This window comes from Malaclemys terrapin, chromosome 22 (genome assembly GCF_027887155.1).
Source record: "Malaclemys terrapin pileata isolate rMalTer1 chromosome 22, rMalTer1.hap1, whole genome shotgun sequence".
In the NCBI taxonomy this organism is placed as follows: domain Eukaryota; kingdom Metazoa; phylum Chordata; order Testudines; family Emydidae; genus Malaclemys; species Malaclemys terrapin.
Window position 1 is genome coordinate 1344729 of NC_071526.1, and position 14502 is coordinate 1359230.

Here is a 14502-nt window from a genome sequence, read left to right on the forward strand (position 1 = left end):
GATGCGCACCGCGCCCTGCTGTGCTCCTCTAACCGCCCTGGTGTCTGGCTGCGCGTAATCAGCGGCCAGGCGAGTTGCCTCAACCTCCCACCCCGCCATAAAGGTCTCCCCCTTACTCTCACAGATATTGTGGAGCGCACAGCAAGCAGCAATAACAATGGGGATATTCTTTTTGCTGAGGTCTGAGCGAGTCAGTAAGCTGCGCCAGCGCACTTTTAAATGTCCAAATGCACATTCCACCACCATTCGGCACTTGCTCAGCCTGTAGTTGAACAGGTCCTGACTCCTGTCCAGGCTGCCTGTATACGGCTTCATGAGCCATGGCATTAAGGGGTAGGCTGGGTCCCCAAGGATCACGATAGGCATTTCAACATCCCCAACGGTTACTTTCTGGTCCGGGAAGAAAGTCCCTTCCTCCAGCTTTCGAAACAGACCAGAGTTCCTGAAGACACGAGCATCATGTACCTTTCCCGGCCATCCCACGTTGATGTTGGTGAAACGTCCCTTGTGATCCACAAGTGCTTGCAGCAGCATTGAAAAGTACCCCTTGCAGTTTATGTACTCGGTGGCTTGGTGCTCCGGTGCCAAGATAGGGATATGGGTTCCGTCTATGGCCCCACTACAGTTTGGGAATCCCATTTCAGCAAAACCATCCACTATTGCCTGCACGTTGCCCAGAGTCACTACCCTTGATATCACCAGGTCTTTCATTGCCCTGGCAAATTGGATCACAGCAGCCCCCACCGTAGATTTGCCCACTCCAAATTGATTCCCGACTGACCGGTAGCTGTCTGGCGTTGCAAGCTTCCACAGGGCTATCGCCACTCGCTTCTCAACTGTGAGGGCTGCTCTCATCTTGGTATCCTGGCGTTTCAGGGCAGGGGAAAGCAAGTCACAAGTTCCATGAAAGTGGCCTTACGCATGCGAAAGTTTCGCAGCCACTGGGAATCGTCCCACACCTGCAGCATGATGCGGTCCCACCAGTCTGTGCTTGTTTCCCAGGCCCAGAATCGGCATTCCACGGCATGAACCTGCCCCAGTGACACCATGATTTCCACATTGCTGGGGCCTGTGCCTTGTGAGAGGTCTATGTCCATGTCAATTTCCTCATCACTCTCTTCGCCGCGCTGCAATCGCCTCCTCGGCTGGTCCGGGTTTCGCCTTGGCATGTCCTGGCTCTGCATATACTCCAGGACAATGCGCGTGGTGTTCATAGTGCTCATAATTGCCGCAGTGATCTGAGCGGGCTCCATGATCCCAGTGCTAGCTATGGCGCCTGGTCAGAAAAAAGGCGTGAAACTAGTATCTGATGGACCAGGAGAAGGAGGGAGGGCCGAGTGACGACATGGCGTACAGGTACAGGAACAGGGAATTAAAATCAAGAAAGGTGGCTGTGCATCAGGGAGAAACACAAACAACTGTCACACAGAATGGTCCCCCCAAAGATTAAACTGAAAACCCTGGGCTTAGCAGGCTGTTGATTTCACGGAGGAGGGGGAAGCAAATGAATACAGAACAAATCTATTTTTTACATCTTAAGCTGGCAGCCGATGGTGCAGCATGACTGATAGCCTCTGCAGTACGATGACGACGGATACCAATCGTAATATACCATCTTCTACCAAAAGGCAAGGGGCTGCTGCTGTGTAGCAATGCAGCTCCACGTCTGCCAGCCCCACGTCTGCCAGCACCCAGATCGCCCTCGGCCTCTTCTGGGTGCTTAGCAGACAATACTGGGCAATTGGCAGAAAATAGTATACTACGACTGATAGCCATCATCATCGAGATAGTAGCATGTCTGCCCAGGTGCCCATGATTGACAGCCACTGCAGTACGACGACGATGGATACCAGTCGTAATATACCATCTTCTACCAAAGGGCAAGGGGCTGGTGCAATGCAGCCCTACGGCTGCCAGCCCCATGGCTATCACTCATGCTACACCGTCTACCGCCAAAAGGCAGTTAGCAGCTGCTGCTGTGTAGCAATGCAGTCCCACGTCTGCCGGCACCCAGAGGACATATGGTGACGGTGAGCTCAGCTGAGCTGAGCGGGCTCCATGCTTGCCGTGGTATGTTGTCTGCACAGGTAACCCAGGTAAAAAGGCGCGAATCTATTGTCTGCCGTTGCTGTGACGGAGGGGGAGGGGCCTGACGACATGTACCAAGAACCTCCCGCGACACTGTTTTGCATCATCCGGGCATTGGGATCTCAACCCAGAATTCCAATGGGCGGCGGAGACTGCGGGAACTGTGGGATAGCTGTGGGATAGCTACCCATAGTGCAATGCTCCGGAAGTCGACGCTAGCCTCGTACTGTGGACGCGGTCCGCCGACTAGAGCACTTAGAGCATTTTATGTGGGGACACACACAATCAGCTGTATACAACCAATTTCTATAAAACCGGCTTCTATAAATTCGAACTAATTTCGTAGTGTAGACATACCCTGAGAGGAGGTATGCTAAGTGCTGCATTAGGTGGGCTGTGTTGGTGAGTATCTGAGTGTTGTGGGGACAGTTCGTCAGTTTGACTGTGTGCTTAATTGTTTGAAAAGTGTGAATTGGGAGTGCTTTGTTCCAGGTGGGCCTTGAGTGGGCCTGACTGTTATAAAAAGGCAGTCAGCTGAGCGGTGAACAGTGGAGAGGGTAATAGAGGGAGTCTGACTGGCAGTTCACCTGGGGAGAGCCCACTGAGGCTTTTGACTTGCAGGGTCCTCTGAGCAGTTGCTGCAACAGCTGAGGAAGCTCTTAGAAGGAAGGTGATATGGAAGGTGAGCAATCAGCTGTTGTGACCTGCACAGGATGTGCCATGTTTATCTTTCTTCCACAAGACAGAAGCGACTTTGTCTGTACAAAGTGCAAGCTGGTCTCCATATTGGAAGAGAAGGTTCAAGGTCTGGAGAAACAAGTATCAACCCTGTGTTGCATAAGAGAAAATGAGGATTTCCTGGACAGACATCAGGATATGCTTCTATGGGCACAAAATTCTGAAGAATCAGAGCAGGTTGCACAGATGACACTAAACTGGGAGGAGTGTGCTGGGAGAGAAACTGAGCCCTGATTAGGGGGCGGGGTTTCTCTGACTAGGGGTCCTATAAAGGTAGCCAGCCAGTCAGGCAGTGGCACAGGAGCCAGCAAACAGAGCTGTAAACAGGGGAGTTTGCAAGGGAAGTTTGGGGAGAAGACTAAGAGGCAGGCAGAGGAACAGATAGGCTAGTGAAGGGAGTGTGTGGAGTTCTGGCAGTGATTTGGTGCTTGTTGGGGGTTTGGTTTGTTTTGCTGTGGGTGGTGGTGTTGTGGTTTGGTTTGTGTTTCCCAGATGTACAGGATTTAGGTGGGAACCCTATGACAGATACAGAGGCAGCAGTGGTAGTGACCCAAGCGGTGGAAGACACAATGAAGATGACTGGATGTGGAAGCTGTGGCATGTACATGATCCTGGAAGGGGTACCTGAAAAGAGTTTCGTCTTCATGAAGTGCCGCCTGCTAGAGCTGATGGAAGAAAAGATCCGAGGATTGGAGATGCAGGTGGAAACTGGTTGAGTTTAGAAGGGGGCTTGAGCAGATGATGGAGCAAAGACATTAGGAGTCTGAAGAGAAAAGCTCAGACTTGCAAATGGAAGCAGGACCAAAGAACTCTGAGGGGAGACTGCTGGGTGAGAAAAGTGGACGGTGGAAGCATGTGACTAAGAGAACCAGGCAGAGGAAAAGACAGGCCAGTGAAGGAGAAATAGAGCTCAGGAACAGGTTTGCGGAGTTGGAAAATGAAGAAGGTGGTCGCTGAAGGTGAAAGGGCAAGGAAGAAGAGAAGATCAGCTAGTCCTATAGGAAGAGGGGAAGAGTCAATGGCGATAACACCAAATATGAGCCCCAGGAGGATACGGGATGGGTTGCAGAGGATTGCAAGGGAGAATAGGAATCGAGAGGACTTGCAGCCAGAGGGAACAGGGGATAGACCAGAGAATCGCACCATCACCAGGAAAAGGCAGGTCTACGTGATTGGGGACTCCTTACTGAGAAGAATAGACAGGCCTGTAACCAGAGCTGATCCAGAGAACAGAAGGGTGTGCTGTCTGCCGGGTGCTAAGATACAGGATGTGGACCTGAGGCTGAAGAGGATCCTAACGGGGGGGAAAAAGAATCCGCTGATTGTCCTTCATGTGGGAACAAATGATACAGCTAGATTCTTGTTGGAACGTATCAAGGGAGACTATGCCAGGCTGGGGAAGACGCTTAAGGAAATCGAGGCTCAGGTGATCTTCAGTGGATTCTGCCTGTTCCTAGAGAAGGGTAACAAAGGTGTGACAAGATTATGACAATCAACAGATGGCTCAGGCAATGGTGCTATAAGGAGGACTTTGGGATGTATGACCACTGGGAGGCATTCATGGACTGAGGACTGTTCTCTCGGGATGGACTTCACCTGAGTAGGGAGGGAAATAGACTTCTAGGATGGAGGCTGGCACAACAGATTAAGAGAGCTTTAAACTAGGAATTGGGGGGAGATGGTTAGGAGATGTCCAGGTAATCTCCACGCTGGATTTTAACATTGAGAGGGAAGAAAACGAAGTAAGAAAGGATACAGCCATGGGTAGGAGAACAGACATAAGGAGGAAGGGTAGTGTAGATACCATTCTAATAGGTGATACTGGTGGTAGAATGCCTGGGCCTAATCGTGTAAAGAATGTGAGCAAAGCCAAACAGCAAAAATTAAGATGTTTGTACACCAATGCAAGGAGCCTAGGTAACAAAGTGGAGGAACTAGAGTTACGGGTGCAGGAAGTGAAACCGGATATTATAGGGATAACAGAAACAAGGTGGAATAGTAGTCATGACTGGAGTACAGGTATTGAAGGGTAGAAGGCTGTTTAGGAAAGACAGAAAAAAAAGGCAAAGGTGGTGGAGTAGCATTGTATATCAATGATGCAATAGACTGTAAAGAAATAAGAAGGGATGGAATGGATAAGACAGAGTCTGTCTGGGCAAAAATCACATTGGGGAAGAAAGCTACTAGAGCCTCCCCTGGGATAGTGCTTGGGGTGTGCTATAGACCACTGGGATCTGATTTGGATATGGATAGAGACCTCTTTAATGTTTTTAATGAAGTAAACACTAATGAGAATTGTGTGATCATGGGAGACTTTAACTTCCCAGATATAGACTGGAGGACAAGTGCTAGTAATAATAATAGGGCTCAGATTTTCCTGGATGTGATAGCTGATGGATTCCTTCACCAAGTACTTGCTGAACCAACAAGAGGGGATGCCATTTTAGATTTGGTTTTGGCGAGTAGTGAGGACCTCATAGAAGAAATGGTTGTAGGGGACAATCTTGGTTTGAGCTACCATGAGCTAATTAAGTTTAAACTTTTGATTTCAAAAGGGCTAACTTTAAAAAATTAAGGAAATTAGTTAGAGAAGTGGATTGGACTGAAGAACTTGTGGATCTAAAGGCAGAGGAGGCCTGGAATTACTTCAAGTCAAAACTGCAGAAACTATCAGAAGCCTGCATCCCAAAAAAGGGGAAAAAATTCATAGGCAGGAATTGTAGGCCAACCTGGGTGAGCAAGCATTTCAGAGAGGTTATTAAGAAAAAGCAGAAAGCTTACAAAGAGTGGAAGATGGGAGTGATCAGCAAGGAAAGCTACCTTATTGAAGTCAGAACATGTAGGGATAAAGTGAGAAAGGCCAAAAGCCATGTGGAGTTGGACCTTGCAGAGGGAATTAAAACCAATAGTAAAAGGCTCTATAGCCATATAAATAAGAAGAAAACAAAGAAAAAAGAAGTGGGACCGCTAAACACTGAGGCTGGAGTGGAGGTTAAGGATAATCTATGCATGGCCCAATATCTAAACAAATAATTTGCCTCAGTATTTAATGAGGCTAATGAGGAGCTTAGGGATAATGGTAGGATGACAAATGGGAATGAGGATATGGAGGTAGATATTACCACATCCGAGGTAGAAGCCAAACTCGAACAGCTTAATGGGACTAAATCGGGGGGCCCAGATAATCTTCATCCAAGAATATTAAAGGAACTGGCACATGAAATTGCTAGCCCATTAGCAAGAATTTGTAATGAATCTGTAAACTCAGGGGTTGTACCGTATGACTGGAGAATTGCTAACATAGATCCTATTTTTAAGAAAGAAAAAAAAAGTGATCCAGGTAACTACAGGCCAGTTAGTTTGACATCTGTAGTATGCAAGATCTTGGAAAAAAATTTGAAGGAGAAAGCAGTTAAGGACATTGAGGTCAATGGTAATTGGGACAAAATACAACATGATTTTACAAAAGGTAGATTGTGCCAAACCAACCTGATCTCCTTTGAGAAGGTAACAGATTTCCTAGACAAAGGAAATGCAGTGGATCTAATTTACCTCGATTTCAGTAAGACATTTGATATGGTTCCACATGGGGAATTATTAGCTAAATTGGAAAAGATCGGGATCAATATGAAAATTGAAAGGTGGATAAGGAACTGGTTAAAGGGGAGACTACAATGGGTGAATTGTCAGGCTGGAGGGAGGTTACTTGTGGAGTTCCTCAGGGATCGGTTTTGGGACCAATCTTATTTAATCTTTTTATTACTGACCTTGGCACAAAAAGTGGGAATATGCTAATAAAGTTTGCGGATGACACAAAGCTGGGAGGTATTGCCAATACAGAGAAGATCTAGATGACCTTCTAAACTAGAGTAATAGTAATAGGATGAAATTTAACAGTGAAAAGTGCAAGGTCATGCATTTAGGGATTAATAACAAGAATTTTTGTTATAAGCTGGGGATGCATCAGTTGGAAGTAACAGAGGAGGAGAAGGACCTCAGAGTATTGGTTGATCACAGGATGACTATGAGCCGCCAATGTGATATGGCTGTGAAAAAAGCTAATGCGGTCTTGGGATGCATCAGGTGAGGTATTTCCAGTAGAGATAAGGAGGTGTTAGTACCATTATACAAGGCACTGGTGAGACCTCATCTGGAATAGTGTGTGCAGTTCTGGTCTCCCATGTTTAAGATGGATGTATTCAAACTGGAACAGGTACAGAGAAAGGCTACTAGGATGATCCGAGGAATGGAAAACCTGTCTTATGAAAAGAGACTCAAAGAGCTTGGCTTGTTTAGCCTAACCAAAAGAAGGCTATGGGGAGATATGATTGCTCTCTATAAATATATCAGAGGAATAAATACCAGGGAGAGAGAGGAATTATTTAAGCTCAGTACCAATGTGGACACAAGAACAAATGGATATAACTGGCCATCAGGAAGTTTAGACTTGAAATTAGATGAAGGTTTGTAACCCTAAGAGGAGTGAAGTTCTGGAACAGCCTTCCAAGGGGAGCAGTGGGGGCAAAAGACTAAGCTTGATAAATTTATGGAGGGGGTGGTATGATAGGATAACCTAATTTTGGCAATTAATTGATCTTTGACTATTAGCGATAAATATGCCCAATGGCCTGTGATGGGATGTTAGATGGGGTGGAATCTGAGTTACTACAGAGAATTCTTTCCTGGGTGTTTGGCTGGTTAGTCTTGCCCACGTGTTCAGGGTTTAGCTGATCACCATATTTGGGGTCAGGAAGGAATTTTCCTCCAGGGCAGATTGGCAGAGGCCCTGGGGGGTTTTTGCCTTCCTCTGCAACTTGGGGCATGGGTCACTTGCTGGAGGATTCTCTGCACCTTGAAGTCTTTAAACCACGATTTGAGGACTTCTGTAGCTCAGTCATAGGTTAGGGGTTTGATACAGGAGTGGGTGGTTGAGATTCTGTGGCCTGCGTTGTGCAGGAGGTCAAACTAGATGATCATAATGGTTCCTTCTGACCTTAAAGTCTATGATTCTGTGATATGCTGGAGGGTAGGGATAGGATACAGAGGGAGGATTTGGTCAAAAGAAATCTGATGAGGTTCAACAAGGACATGTGCAGAGTCCTGCACTTAGGACAGAAGAATCCCATGAACTGCTACAGACTAGGGACCGAGTGGCTAGGCAGCAGTTCTGCAGAAAAGGACCTAGAGGTTACAGTAGATGAGAAGCTGGATATGAGTCAACAGTGTGCCCTTGTTACCAAGAAGGCTAACGGCATTTTGGGCTGAATAAGTAGGGGCATTGCCAGCAGATTCAGGGACATGATCATTCCCCTCTATTGGACATTGGTGAGGCCTCATCTGGAGTACTGTGTCCAGTTTTGGGCTCCACACTACAAGAAGGATGTGGAAAAATTGGAAAGAGTCCAGCAGAGGGCAACAAAAATTATTAGGGGCCTGGAGCACATGACTTATGAGGAGTGTCTGAGGGAACTGGGATTGTTTAGTCTGCAGAAGAGAAGAATGGGGGGGAGGAATTTGATAGCTGCTTTCAACTACCTGAAAGGGGGTTCCAAAGAGGATGGAGCTAGACTGTTCTCAGTGGTAGCAGATGACACAACAAGGAGTAATGGTTTCAAGTTGCAGTGGAGGACGTTTAGGTTGGATATTAGAAAAAACTTTTTCACTAGGAGGGTGATGAAGCACTGGAATGGGTTACCTAGGGAGATGGTGGAATCTCCTTCCTTGGAGGTTTTTAAGGTCAGGTTGACAAAGCCTTGGCTGGGATGATTTAGTTGGGGATTGGTCCTGCTTTGAGCAGGGGGTTAGACTAGATGACCTCCTGAGGTCCCTTCCAACCCTGATATTCTATGAAAACTGTTATTATCACATCCAGGCCTACTAGTATAAGCAGCATTTATTCTCCAATCTATATCTGGAGAGTTAAAGTCTCCCATTATGACACACTTCCCAGAAGTCTTTCTAATAATATTAAAGCGATCTCTCTCCATATCAGAGTCTGACTCTGGGGGTCTGTAGCAGACCCCTAACAATATCCCAGCTGAACCTCTTTTATAATCCTTCCCCCAAGGGATTTTGACTAGGGGTCTCGATTAATCAGTCAACTCACGTTGTTAACTAAAAAAAAAAATTAATCATGATTAAAAAAATTATTGCGATTAATCACAGTTTTAATCGCACTGTTAAACAAGAGACTACCAATTGAAATTTATTAAATATTTTGGATGTTTCTTCTACATTTTCCCATATATCTTGTATTTTGTGTTGTAATTGAAATCAAAATATATTTTGATTACAAATATTTGCACTGTAAAAATGATAAACAGAAGAAATAATTTTTTCAATTCACTGCATATAAGTACTGTAGTGTAATCACTTTGTCCGGAAAGTGCAATTTACAAATGTAGATTTTTTTTGTTTGTTACATAACTGCACTCAAAAATAAAACAATGGGGAGGGATAGCTCAGTAGTTTGAGCATTGGCCTGCTAAACCCAGGGTTGTGAGCTCATTTAGAGAACTGGGGTAAAACTCTGTCTGGGGATTGTTCCTGCCTTGAGCAGGGGGTTAGACTAGATGACCTCCTGAGGTCCCTTCCAACCCTGATATTCTATGAATGTAAAACTTCAGAGGCTACAAGTCCACTCAGTCCTACTTCTTGTTCAGCCAATCGCTAAGACAAACAAGTTTGTTTACATTTATGGGAGATAATGCTGCCCTCTTTTTATTTACAATCTCACCAGAAAGTGAGAACAGGCATTTGCATGACACTTTTGTAGCTGGCATTGCAAGGTATTTACGTGCCAGATATGCTAAACATTCGTATGCCCCTTCATGCTTCGGCCACCATTCCAGAGGACATGCTTCCAAGGCTGATGACGCTCATTAAAAAAAATAATGCGTTAATTAAATTTGTGACTGACTTCCTTGGGGGAGAATTGTATGTCCCCTGCTCTGTTTTACCCACATTCTGCCATATATTTCATGTTATAGCAGTCTCAGATGATGACCCAGCACGTGTTCATTTTAAGAACACTTTCACTGCAGATTTCACAAAATGCAAAGGAGATACCAATGTGAGATTTCTAAAGATAGCTACAGCACTCGACCCAAGATTTAAGAATCTGAAGTGCCTTCCAAAATCTGAGAGGGACGAGGTGTGGAGCATGCTTTCAGAAGTCTTAAAAGAGCCATACTCTGATGCAGAAACTACAGAACCCAAACCACCAAAAAAGAAAATCAACCTTCCACTGGTGACATCTGACTCAGATAATGAAAATAAATGTGCATCAGTCCGCACTGCTTTGGATGGTGGTACAGACAACTCAAGATTTGCAGACTCCTGCTAAATGAAAGGACCTGGAGGGAGGCCTGCCAGAAGAGGAAAGTGATCCATGGAAGAATGCGACCACGAGGACAAGGCAGAGGAGACCAGCTAGTGGTGATGAAATTGAGTTGAGTAACAGGTTTGCTGCACCGGGGATTGAGGAGGTGGAACAGGCAGAAGATGGGGTGGTGAGAAAGAAAAGGAGGGAAGCCAGTACGTGCAGAAGAGATGATGGAGATAGACAGGGACCAGAGCCTAATGAAAAATAAGGATGATGCACAGGGGACCACTAGAGACAACATGAAACAGATTCATAGCAACACCAGGAAGAGACAGGTCTGTGTAATTAGGGCTCCATAGAAGAATCAATAGGCCTGTCACCCGACCAAATCCAGAGAACAGAAGAGTGTGCCATCTGCCAAGAGCAAGGATGTGAGATGTGGATGTGAGGCTGAAGGGGATCCTGATGGGAGGTGGTAAAAATCCATTGATTGTGCTGCATGTTGGGACAAATGACACTGCTAGATTCCCATTGGAATGGATCAAAGGTCTACACATCACTGGGTAATACGCTTAAGGAAGTGGAAGGTCAGGTAATTTTCAGTGGAATACTTCTGGTCCCTAGAAAAGGAGGGTGAAGACATGACAAGTTAATGAAGATCAAAAGATGGCTGAAAGATTGGTGCTATGAGAAAGGTTTTTTGATGATTGACCATTGGGAAACATTTATGGAAAGACGACTTTTCTGAACTGATGGACTGCACTTTAGTACCTGGGGTTTTAACCTTCTCGGATCAAGGCTGGCACAACTGATAAGAAGGACTTTAATGTAGGAGATGAGGAGAAAAGGTTGGGAGAAACTCATGAAATCTTCATGCCTGGCTTTAAAACACAAGAACAGGAAAATTAGCTAAAGGAAGACCTAGTAAGGGGTAATGGAACACCACAAGCTAGAAAACTGGGTGAGGTCCAAATGAAACAACTGAAATGCTTGTACATGAATGCAAGGAGTCTGGGCAATAAAATGGTGCAGGAGGTCAGACTAGATAGTATAGGTCTCCAGTAATCCCTATACTATCTGGGATATTGAATTACAATTTACTGTTTTGTGGATGTCAACACTCCCCCATCACCTTTACCATCTCTTCAGCATCTACCCTTCAATATACTATCAATATCTGTATTCCAGTCATGAGTGCTAGTCCACCACTAGCCTGATAGAGCTTAAGGCAAAAAAGATTCACGCATAAGTATCTTCCATCAGATACCCCCTCAAGAATGATATGCATCCCACAGCTTCTGCATCCTAGATTCTAGTCCTAGAAAAAAAGAAAGAGAAGGATGGAAAAACCTTCCCCATCCAAACTCCCCCTTACAAATTCCCACAGAAAAAATGGTTATTGATCTTTTGTAACTGTTGTTCTTCAAGCTGTGTTGCACATGTACATTCCACTCTTGGTGTGTGAGCATCCTGTGCAGTCACTGGAAATTTCCCCCTCAGTGATACCCATCAGGGTGGCTTGAGTGCCTTCTTCTGCTGCACAAGGCTAGTGCTGGTATAAAGTGCCCAGTCGATCCTGCATCCCCCAGTTCCTTCTTTCTGGAAACTCCGATGCAGAGGGCTAGGAGGGCGGGTCGTGGAATGTACATGTGCAACATATCTTGAAGAACAACAGTTACAAAAGGTCAGTAACTATTTTTTCTTCAAGTGATGGCACATATGCATTCTACTTCTGGTGATTCCTAAGCACTGATTTAGGCGGAAGTATCAGAGTTCATGTACACCCAGATCATAACATAGCCGGTGATGGCATAATGGGAGGCAAATGTATGCACCGATGACCAGGTTGCTGCTTTGCAAATGCTGTGAATAGGGAACTGCACCAGAATACCGTTTGTTTGCAATCTTGTGGAATGAGCAATCAGGTTATTCGATGGTGAAACACCTGCCTGAATGTAACAAGTGCAAATTGGAAGACTTCTCATTCTGTCCACTAGAGCCACAAACAGGTGGACTGCCAAAATGGTTTAATCCTTTCTATATAGAATACTAGAGCCCATCTAACATCCAATGAGTGAAGCCTAGACTAAAAATCGCTTCCATTTTGACTGGTAGGTGGCCCTGGTGGAGGGCTTTCTAGTACTTAGTAAGATGTGGTGAACTTGCTCTGAGCAAGCCTGTTCTCTGGGATTTAACCTTGGAGCTTCCAGGCCAATAAGTGAAGGGAGCTTAGGTTCAGGTGGAGCAGCCAATCGTGATCCTGGGAGATCACATCTGGGTGTAACAGGAGCAAGACTGGAGTCTAGCAGGGCGGAGAACCAGTGTTGGTGGAGCCATGCCGGGGCTATTAATATAGCACAGGCGTGGTTCTGCTTAGTTTTTAGTAACACTCTGTGAAGGAGTGGGATCGGGAGAAAAGCATAACAAAGCTGTCCTGTCCAGAGTAGCAGGAAGGCAGCTATGATGGAACCTGTAAAATGAGCCTGAAGTGAGCAGAATTGGTGACACTTTATGTTGTATTTATTCACAAACAGGTCTGTTTGGGGACTCCGACAGTTCAGGAAAATGTCTCTGGCTACATCCGGGGGAAGAAACCACTCATGACTGGAGGAAGATCTGCTCAGATGATCTGCCAGCTCATTCTGCATCCCTGGAAGGTAAGAGGCCTCACGGTTGATTGAGAGGGCTATACAAAATTCCCATAAGTCGATTGCTTCCTGAGAAAGGAGGGAAGAGCAAGCTCCTCCCTGCCTGTTTAGGTAAAATATGACTGCAGTGTTGTCCATAAGAACAAACAAACTTTTGCCCTTGATGTGAGGCAGGAACATCTGACAGGCAAGACAAACCATCCTGAGCTCTCTGATGTTAATATAAAGGGAGAGGTCTGCCTGAGACCAAAGGTTCTGAGTTCTTAGAGGCTCCATGTGGACTTCGCATCATAGTGCTGATGTATTTGAGACCAGCGTCATTGATGGTTGAGGGCAGATGAAGGGAACACCTGCAGAAACATTGAGAGGATCCAACCACCAATCCAGTGAGGTGAGGACCTGTGATGGACTATGAGAAGGTCCTACCAAATTCATGGTCATGAAAAATGCATCATGGACCGTGAAATCTGGTCTCTCCCCATGAAATCTGGTCTTTTGTGTGCTTTTATCCTATACTATACAGATTTCACAGGGAAGACCAGCGTTTCTGAAACTGGGGGTCCTGACCCAAAAGGGAGTTGCAGGAAGGTCACAAGGTTATTTTAACAGATGTATTGGAGCATAAGCTTTCATGGGTGAATACCCACTTTGTCAGATGCAGTTAGTTATATTGTTAGTCTATAAGGTGCCACAGGACTCTTTGTTGCTTTTTACAGATCCAAACTAACACGGCTACCCTTCTGATACTTAAGGTTATTTTAGAGGATCACGGTATTGCCACACTTACTTTTGTGCTGCCTTCAGAGCTGGGCAGCTGGAGAGCAGTGGCTGTTGGCCGGGCACCCAGCTCTGAAGGCAGAGCCCCACCAGCAGCAGCGCAGAAGTAAGTGTGGCAATACCATACCATGCCATCCTTACTTCTGCGCTGCTGCTGGCGGCGGCTCCACCTTCAGAGCAGGGCTCCTACTCAGCAGCTGCCACTCTCCAGCTGCCCAGCTCTAAGGCAGTGCTGCAGCCAGCAGCAGTGCAGAAGTAAGGGTAGCAGAACCACAACCCTCCCTACAATAATCTTGCGACCCCTCCACAACTCCTTTTTGGGTAAGGACCCCTATAATTACAAGACTGTGAAATTTCAGATTTAAATAGCTGAAATAATGAAATTTATTATTTTGAAAATCCTTTGACCATGAAATTGATCAAAATGGATCGTGAATTTGGTAGGACTCTAACTTTGAGTACAGTGTCTGAATGAAAATGGCTTGGTGAGTACACTAAGACCAGCCATGTCTGGAGGGATCTGAGGTGCAATCTCGTGGTTTTATCACATAAATGCACAAGGCCATGTGGCCTAGGAGCCTCATACAGTTCCAGGCTGTTATGATTGGGTGATATTTGAAGTGTGTCACCTGGAAATGGATTGATTGGAATCGCACCTCCAGGAGGAATGCTCTGGCTTTGGTGGAGACAGCACCACTCCAGTAACTCTATCCACTGTACCGGACAAATGGTAGATTTGTCTGCATTGATTAGAAACCTAGGCCCCTGAATGTCGACTGGATAACTGGAACGCTGGACACCCCTGGAGCCCTGGCCTGGCCCTTGACTAGCCAGCTGTCCAGATAAGACAGTCCAGATAAGACTAGAAGCTGTCCAGTAGACCTTCCCCCTTCAATCTCCCCAGGAATGCTTCCACTATGACATTAC